The sequence below is a fragment of the Octodon degus genome, unplaced genomic scaffold (genome assembly GCF_000260255.1).
Source record: "Octodon degus isolate 3935 unplaced genomic scaffold, OctDeg1.0 scaffold00139, whole genome shotgun sequence".
Classification (NCBI taxonomy): Eukaryota; Metazoa; Chordata; class Mammalia; order Rodentia; family Octodontidae; genus Octodon; species Octodon degus.
In genome coordinates, this window is record NW_004524715.1 from 859,164 (window position 1) to 867,331 (window position 8,168).

Here is an 8,168-nt window from a genome sequence, read left to right on the forward strand (position 1 = left end):
GTTACTTGTTTAGTGTAGGGCGTTGTGTTGTTATCAACTTGAGGCAATTCAGAATAAAGTTGCTATAGGCATCTATACATAACTCTTGTGGGAATCTAACTATAAATTAGAATATCAAAGTCATGTTATGCGTATGGTCAGTTTTATGAAAATCTATCAAAATGCTTCTCCAAATTATATATTATTTTGCATTCTTTTTTTTTAATTTTAATTTTTATTTTTGTTTTTATTTTTTTTACTAGAATGGGTTTTTTTTATTTTATTTTTTTTCAAAGTTTTATTGACAAACAGATAGCAATGAGACAGTTTCAAATCAAATCGGAAGGACAGTTTCAACAAATAATACACTGCATATATTCTTCTTAGTGGTTAATTGCTGTACAAGATGCGGACTTGTGATCCTATTTACAAACACCATTAGAACAAATCATTCTATTCATTAAGAGAATGCAACTATATATCTATCCCCACCTCTTTGAATACACAGATACAAAATGGACATTCATCGGTATACCCCATTTTTTCTAAGTTCCATTATTGAATATTATAGGTGTGTAAACTCAGCAAAATATTCTAAAAGAGTCCAGTAGCCTATAATAGCATTGGGTCTTATATTTAACTGGCAATGTCAGAAATTATTGACCTGAGTCCCCCACAGCTCAACTTAACAGCATGGCTTTATTTCTTATATTTCGACTTCATACTTTTCTACTGGATGGTTAAGACCAAGGTAAAGCAGGACCTATGCAACAAGAGTTGTAGCTTTTTGGTCTGAGAAGGTCAGTGAAATGCCCTCAGGATTTGTCCTGAGATCCTGTACCTCAGATTGTAGAACCTTCATCAGTGCAGCCATGTGGATGAGTCACGGCCATTGCTTGGCCAATGTGCTCTCTGTGAAAGCCTGAGAGAGTGTCTTCTCCCCATGTGACTCTCCTTAAGCACACTCTACGTCATCAATCACTTTCCTCTTTGGTAAAAGATGAGCAAGGCAATGATCCGGAGAACGTTCAGAAGATTCTTTAATCTAGGAGTTAATTGGAAAGATTCTCACCCTGACTAACTATATATACTGATACCTGTGAACTAAGCTACTGCACTGCAGATGGTAATTTGTAATATTTTGCATTCTTGCCAGCAAAATATAAAAGCTATGGTTGTCCCACATTCTTTGAAGATTTGATTTCAATAATCTTTTAAATTTTAGCGTTTTCGTTAATGGTGTCTCCTTGTGGTTTAATTTAAAATTCCCTGATGACAAACGATGTTGGTAACTTCTCACATTGTATTTTTTAATCTTTCTTTTATTGGTATATTTTTATTTATTTATTTATTTATTTATTTATTTATTTATTTATTTATTTTGAGTTTTGAAGCTTTTTAATATACTTCACATCAGTCTGGCTGGTTCATTTCAGTTCCTTTACCACCAAGCCCAGGAGCAACGACCGCTTCAGCTTCTCTGCCTTTTCTTTGTGATGACCAAGGTATAATATTTGTGCAGCATCGAACTTTAAGCTTCACATTGTCTTTGTTCTTCTTTATCTTGACGGACTTGGCCTCCTTTCACCTCGCTGTGAGCAGAACATCCTTGGCTTCCTCAATTTTCCAAGGCATGGCGATGAGGCGCTCTGAGGGCACTAACTGGCACGGCCAGAGAGACACAGGCACCAGCGAGAACCGAAGGCAACGTAAAAGATCGGAACTTCCCTATTGGTACATTTTAGATATACAAATTGAGAACATCCATCACAGGGAATTTGTGCCTGTCCATGATACTCGTTGCTTTTTCTTTACTTTTCCGTTCCTCTTCCCTCTCTTCAACACCTATTCTCCTTATTTACAAAAGGTTTGTTTCCATCGTTTCCTTATATTGTTTTTTCCACTTGTCCCTTCCTACCTTTCCCTAGTTTCCCTTCTCATTTGAATAATTTCTACCTATTTCACAATATCTATTACACATTTTGGTTCTCACACCAGAGAAACCATGTAATATTTGAAGGTGTGTGTCTGATGTATTTCACTTAAGAGGAAGGTCTCAAAGTGCATCCACCGAGCTAGAAATGTGCCAAGCTCATCATTCCTTATGACACTGTGGTGCTCCATTACATATAAAGACACATCTTATCTATGCATGCATCCATTGGTGGGCATTTTGACTGTTTCCAAGATTAATTAATTACAAATTGTCCACTATAAACGTGGATGTGTATGTGTCACTATGTTATGATGCTTTTCATTCTTTCAGAAGATACTAAGAAGGGGAAGAGCTGAATCAAATGGAACCTCTAAGTTTAAATTTTTTTGAGGAATCTTCATACTGATTTCCACAGTGGTTCCACTAGTGTACTCTCTCCCCAACAGTGGTGAAAGGTTCCTTTTTCATGGCAGTCCCACCAGCACTTATTATTTGTGGAAATGTTGATAACAGCAATTCTCTCTAGAGTTAGGTGTAATCTCAGTGTTGTTTTACTTTGCCACTCTTGAATGACCAGTGTTGTTGCATATTTTTTCACATACTTGCTTTCCATTTCTACTTCTTCATCTAAGAAGTGTCTATTCATTTCAGGTATCATTTTTGGAGTTTCTCTTTAAATTTGGGCATTTGATATTGTGAGTTCTTTATATATTCTAGATACTAGTCTTTTGTCCGGAGAACAGCTGGCAAAAACTTTTTCCCACTCTGTGCACTGTCTTTTCTCTGTTGGTGATGTCTTTTGGCAGGCAAAAGGTTTTTTATAAGATGAGATCCCAGTTGTTGATTGTTTGTGACATCTCCTATGAAACGGAGGGACATTTTGTTCATAAGGTCTTTACCTACACCAGTATATTCAAGAGTTCTCTTATTCTGCCTTCTCATACATTTAGTGTTTCTGACTTAATATTTAGACCTTTGATCCATTTCAAGTTTAGTTTAGTGCGTGGTAAAAGACATGGGTCGAGTTTTAATACTTGGCATGTGGAAAGCCGGTTTCCAACACCGTTTATTGAAGAGGTTATTGTTCTTTCAGTGAAGGTGTTTGTCTCCTTTATCAAAGATAAGGTGACCGAGTGTGTTTGGAGTTCTTTCTTCAATTTTAATCTGCTCTGTTGATCAGGTCTGCTCTTCTGTGTGTGGGGGCCAGCACCGCACTGTTTTATCACAGTAGATTTGTAGTATAAGAACTTCCTGTGTTCTTACTGCACATTCAAATACTTTCATCTATTCAAAATTCGTCTATTTTAACTGCATTATTATTTTCTTAATTTTCAGTTATCAATATTATTTAAATTTGTATTAAATATATAAGTGTTGTATTTACTTCTTTAAGTGAATACTTCGATTAGCAAAGGCTTTTATTTATTTTTAAATTTATGTATTTGGTACAGGGTCTTACTACACAGCTCAGACTCATAGTGATCCTCCTGTTTTCAGCCTCCTCAGCACTGGGATTACAGGTGTGTGCCACTGTACCTGGTCTCATTGGCTGGCTCAGCATGCCTGGGGGCATGGTGCTCAGCATGTGGTGCAGGTGATCGAATCCGGTCCTTGTGCTTTCCTAAGCAGGTGCATAGTCTGCTGAGCTATGCCACAGGACCAAGTCTTTTAATTTTTAAGAGTTCTAGTTTTATTAGTTTTCCTGTTTCTACCTATGTGCTTTCTGAGGCCCCTACGTTGTTTACTTATGTAAAGAACATACTTGTGTATCTTCTCCCCAAAGTCTTGTCTCTTTAGCTTGCAATTTTAGGACTATGATTAATTTTTAAAATGGCTTGTTCTAGAATCATTTGTTGACAAGACTAAATTTTCCCACTCAATTACCTTAAAATCATTGTTAAGTAGAATGTTGTAGGGGTGTATTTTCAGATTCTGTATTTTTCCAATGGCCATTATAAAAATCTCTATGTCAATGTTGCATTTGAAAAATAAATCTTGAATAAAACCTCTTTAGTTTTGAAACCAAGTGGTATTACTCTCCAAATTTGTCTTATTTCAAGAAATGTTTTTATTATCCTAAGTCATCTACATTTGTGTATAAATTATATAGCTAGTCTGTTAACTCCTTTAAAACTGTTGTTTTATTTTTTTTCTGGAAGAATTGACATTTTTATAATATTAAGTCTTAGAAATGCTGACCCAATAAGTGGGCATGTCTTCATTTATTGAGGTCTCCTAAAATCTCAGTGTCTTGTAGTATTCAATATATAGTGTGCATAGTATATAGATAGGTCATCAACATTTAAAAATCTGCAAATATTTTATATTTTGGAAATAGAATCATTAAAATTCTAGTAGTATATAGGATTACTATGGCTTTTTGTATTTTAACCTTACATACTGAAACCTAAGTAAATTCATTTAATGCTAGTATGTGTCTTGTAGTTCTTTATTTTAAAGAGAAAAAAACAATAAAAACAATGATACAAAATTTACAAAGCAAGATAATAAGAAAGTAGCAATGGTTAATACATTGTGTATTGTTATATTCAAAGTAGTTATTCAGATTGCAAGATATAGGCATGAAAAATTGATCAAACCATATAAACACAGACCTTCCTCTTCAGTGAGCTAAAAGAAATTAGTAGTATCCCTATTTTAACTATATGTTATATCATATCATAACATAATATATAATATACATGCATTAATTTTCCTTTCCCTTTCTTCTTTTCACCTTCTCCCATCCAATTTCTCTTTGAACAGTTTCTTACCATTTCTCCATATCTATTGTATGTTTTAGTTCTTATTTACACTTTCTGCCTCTCAGAGTAGGGAGACAATACAATGTTTACATATATGAGTCTTTCTTGATTTATGTCACTTATGAGTATGGTCTCAAGTTGCATCCATTAAACTATAAAAGTCTCAAGTTTATTCTTCTTTATGGCTGAGTAGTATTATAGCAGCACAATTTGTAATAGATAAATCTTGGAAACAACACAAATGCCATCAATCAAGGAATGCATAAAAAAGATGTGGTACTTGTAGTTTTTAATTCATATGTAAGCCTGTTTTATAAGATTAGGGATAGATAATTTTTTTCCTTTGTATTTTAAGCTCTTATTTTTTCTCTTCTTGATTATGTGTAGTAGAACCTCCAGTAGACTATTAACTAGAGGGAAGGCAAGATTGCTCAGCAGTCTAAAGCATCTGCTTCGGCAAGCTTAGGCAAGCACAGGAGACCTTGTTTCAATCCCTGGCACCACTGCCTCACCAGCCCTGCCCTCAGAGTGGGCTGATCTGACCAAAAAAAGGAAAAAAGAAAAATAATATTATCTAGAAATGGTGAGAACATATTTATCTTACCTTTCTCCTAACTTAGAGAAAAAAGTTTAATATATTAATATTAATTTTGGTGTTATTTGCAGATTTTTAGTAGCTATTCTTTATCAAGTTGAAGGACTTATTCTTAGTTTACTAAGAAATTTGTATAAATGGGTATTTGGTATGAATGGACATATCTACAATGATAGACATATTTCACTCTTATGTTAAGATGAGGGAAAATACTAGTTTTAAAATTTTAAAGTATCCTTGAACTTCTGAAGGAAATATCAATTGGTTATGATATATATCTTTTTTTTAATATTTTGGGCCTTGAGTTTGATATATTGCAATGGAGTTGTCTTATATTTATGAAGGACATGGTGTGTGGGTTTTGTTCTTGTGCTATTTTTTAAATTTTGGTACAAGGGTATTTCTGATTACAAAAAATGATTTGGGAAATGTTTCCTCTTTTACTGTTTTCTGAAATAATTTCTGTGAGATTGTTCACGTTTTTTGCCTTTTTTTTTTTTTTTTATTATACCTGAAGCTATCTGAGTCTGAAGTTTCCTTATGGGAAAGATTTTAATTATACTTTCAGTTTTAAATGTATATAAATACACATTTTATATTGTATCTTCTTGTTTCAATTTTGGTAGTTCTCAAGGGATTACATCATTATACTAAATTGGTGTAAAACTTTTCATGATGTTCTCAGACTGTCCTACATGTGTCTATAGGATCTTTACTGATGGGACTTTTTTCCTATTTTGTCATTATTACTTTTCCTTTTTTTCTGGTTAATTTAAGTAAAGGCTTACACATTTTAATCTTTCCTTACGAATAAACTTTGAATTTATTATTTTTCTTGATTTTTATATTTCCATTGTATTTCCTTTTTAAAGTTTTTTTTGTTAGTAAATATATTTCTGATAAATAATACATTCATGGTTAGGAGAGGATACATATACATATTGAATTTTATTCTATTTTATTTATTTATTTTTTTGCAGTACTGGGGATTGAACTCAGGACCCTGTACTTGCCAGCAAGCACTTATTCTACTGAGCTGTCTCCCCGACCCCATATTGCATTTCAATTTGCCTTTTTTGCAGGTTTCTTAAGATTAAAGCAAAGATAATTGAGGGCAAACCAGATAGTTCAGTGGACCAAAGCATCTGCTTAAGCCAAGTGCAGCAGCAGGGGTTCAATCCACGTGTGCGTGCGGGCTCCACCCTCGGGGCGCGCTGACTGAGTGTGGTGGCACGCGCCTGTAATCCCAGCTCTGGGAGGCTCTAAATAGGCACAACACTACAAGTCCGATCTAGTAGTGAGACCCTGTAGACCCTTCCCTAAAAAGAAAAAAAAAATTCTTATTTTTGTTCACTTACAGTTTAAAAAGTTTTCTTCTAAGTACTACATGATTTATAGCCCATATCTTTTCTTTGTAAATTTTATTCCTTATGATTTGTTCAGAATATTTTCTAACATCCTTTTGTTATGTATGAAAGCCCTAATTTTGGAAATACTGAACAATATTCCTTGAAACTGTAAAATTTTCTAAGTTAATTGTGTTCCAGTTAGAGAACCCACTTTGTGAGTCTAATTTTTTCAATTTTAATTTTTTTTTTTAATTTTTGTATTTTTGTATTTTAGGGCAGGGTCTACAGGGTGTCTAGGGTCTCACTACTAGATCAGATTCCTAGTGATCCTCCTGTTTACAGCCTCCCAAGAGCTGGGATTATAGGTGTGTGCTACCACGCCCAGTCTCAGTCACCCTCTCAGCATGACCCTTGGGTGGCTCTGGCACGCAGGCCTGGGGATTGAATCCCTGACCCCTGTGCCTGCTTGCAGACACTTTAATCCACTGAGCTATTTGGCACGCCCTTAATTATTGTATTTATTGAGAATGCTTTATTTCTGAGCATATAATTTACTTATGTTTGTGAATGTTACTTTGTTTTTGAATCTTGTTGAGGAGAGAGCTGTATGTATGTCATTTAGGTCAAATTAGTTGATAAAGTGATTTTTTTTGTTTAATGATTTTTTTTTTTAAATGAATTTAGGACAGGATCTACAGGGTGTACAGAGTCTCACCACGTAGATTGGATTTGTAGTGATCCTCCAGTTTTCAGCCTCCCAAGTGCTGGGATTAGGTAGCCACCACCACGCCCAGTCTCAGTCCCATCTCAGTGTGCCCCTGAGGCGGGGCCGACAGGGCAGGCCCGGGGATCAAACTCCTATGTGTTGCAATCGGCCGAAGCACGCACTTTAGCCCACTGAGCTATCTGGCAGGCCCTTTTGATGATTTTCTTAAAAAAAAAATAATATTCCTAATAATTACTGAGAGAAAAATGTCGACATTTTCCATTCAAAAGCAGTGCAACTATGTGTGCATTATGTCTTCTTAGTGAAGTGCTCCTTTCACTGTTATAAAACTTCAATATCTATAAATATCTTGTCCTGAAAGTTACTTTGTGATATTAATATACTATTCTCAATTTTCCGTTGAATAATGATCTCTGTAAGTTTTGCAAGCGGCCCTTGGAGTTGTGCTCTTTCTGTCTCAGGCCCCAAATAGCTGGAACTACGGAAGGAGATGCTCTACCTAGCATCATTTTCCTTTAAATGTATGCGTATTTTGTATTTAAAGGGCATTTATTACAGAAAAAAATATATTTTTGTCTTGCTTTTGATTAAGTGTGGTCATTTCTACCTTTAATTATTGTAATAATACTTATGCTTAGTATAAAATTTAATATAGTCCAGCACTTAAGTGACAGTAATACTTTCTATTGTACTGTCATTTCATTGTGCTCCACTGTTCCTTTGCCAATCTATTTTTTCCTCTTGAGAAGTACATCTTTTTTTAAAAAATTTTATTTATTTGTGTGTGTGTGTGTGTGTGTGTGTGTGTGTGTGTGGC

The 8,168-nt window shown here is 34.6% G+C and overlaps 2 pseudogenes; one reads left to right on the forward strand and one right to left on the reverse strand.

The window, feature by feature from the left end:
- Window positions 1–1,406: 1,406 nt before the first annotated feature.
- On the reverse strand, window positions 1,407–1,614 carry LOC101563588 (annotated as a pseudogene).
- Window positions 1,613–8,168, forward strand: part of LOC101572472 — a 174,145-nt pseudogene continuing 167,589 nt past the window's right edge.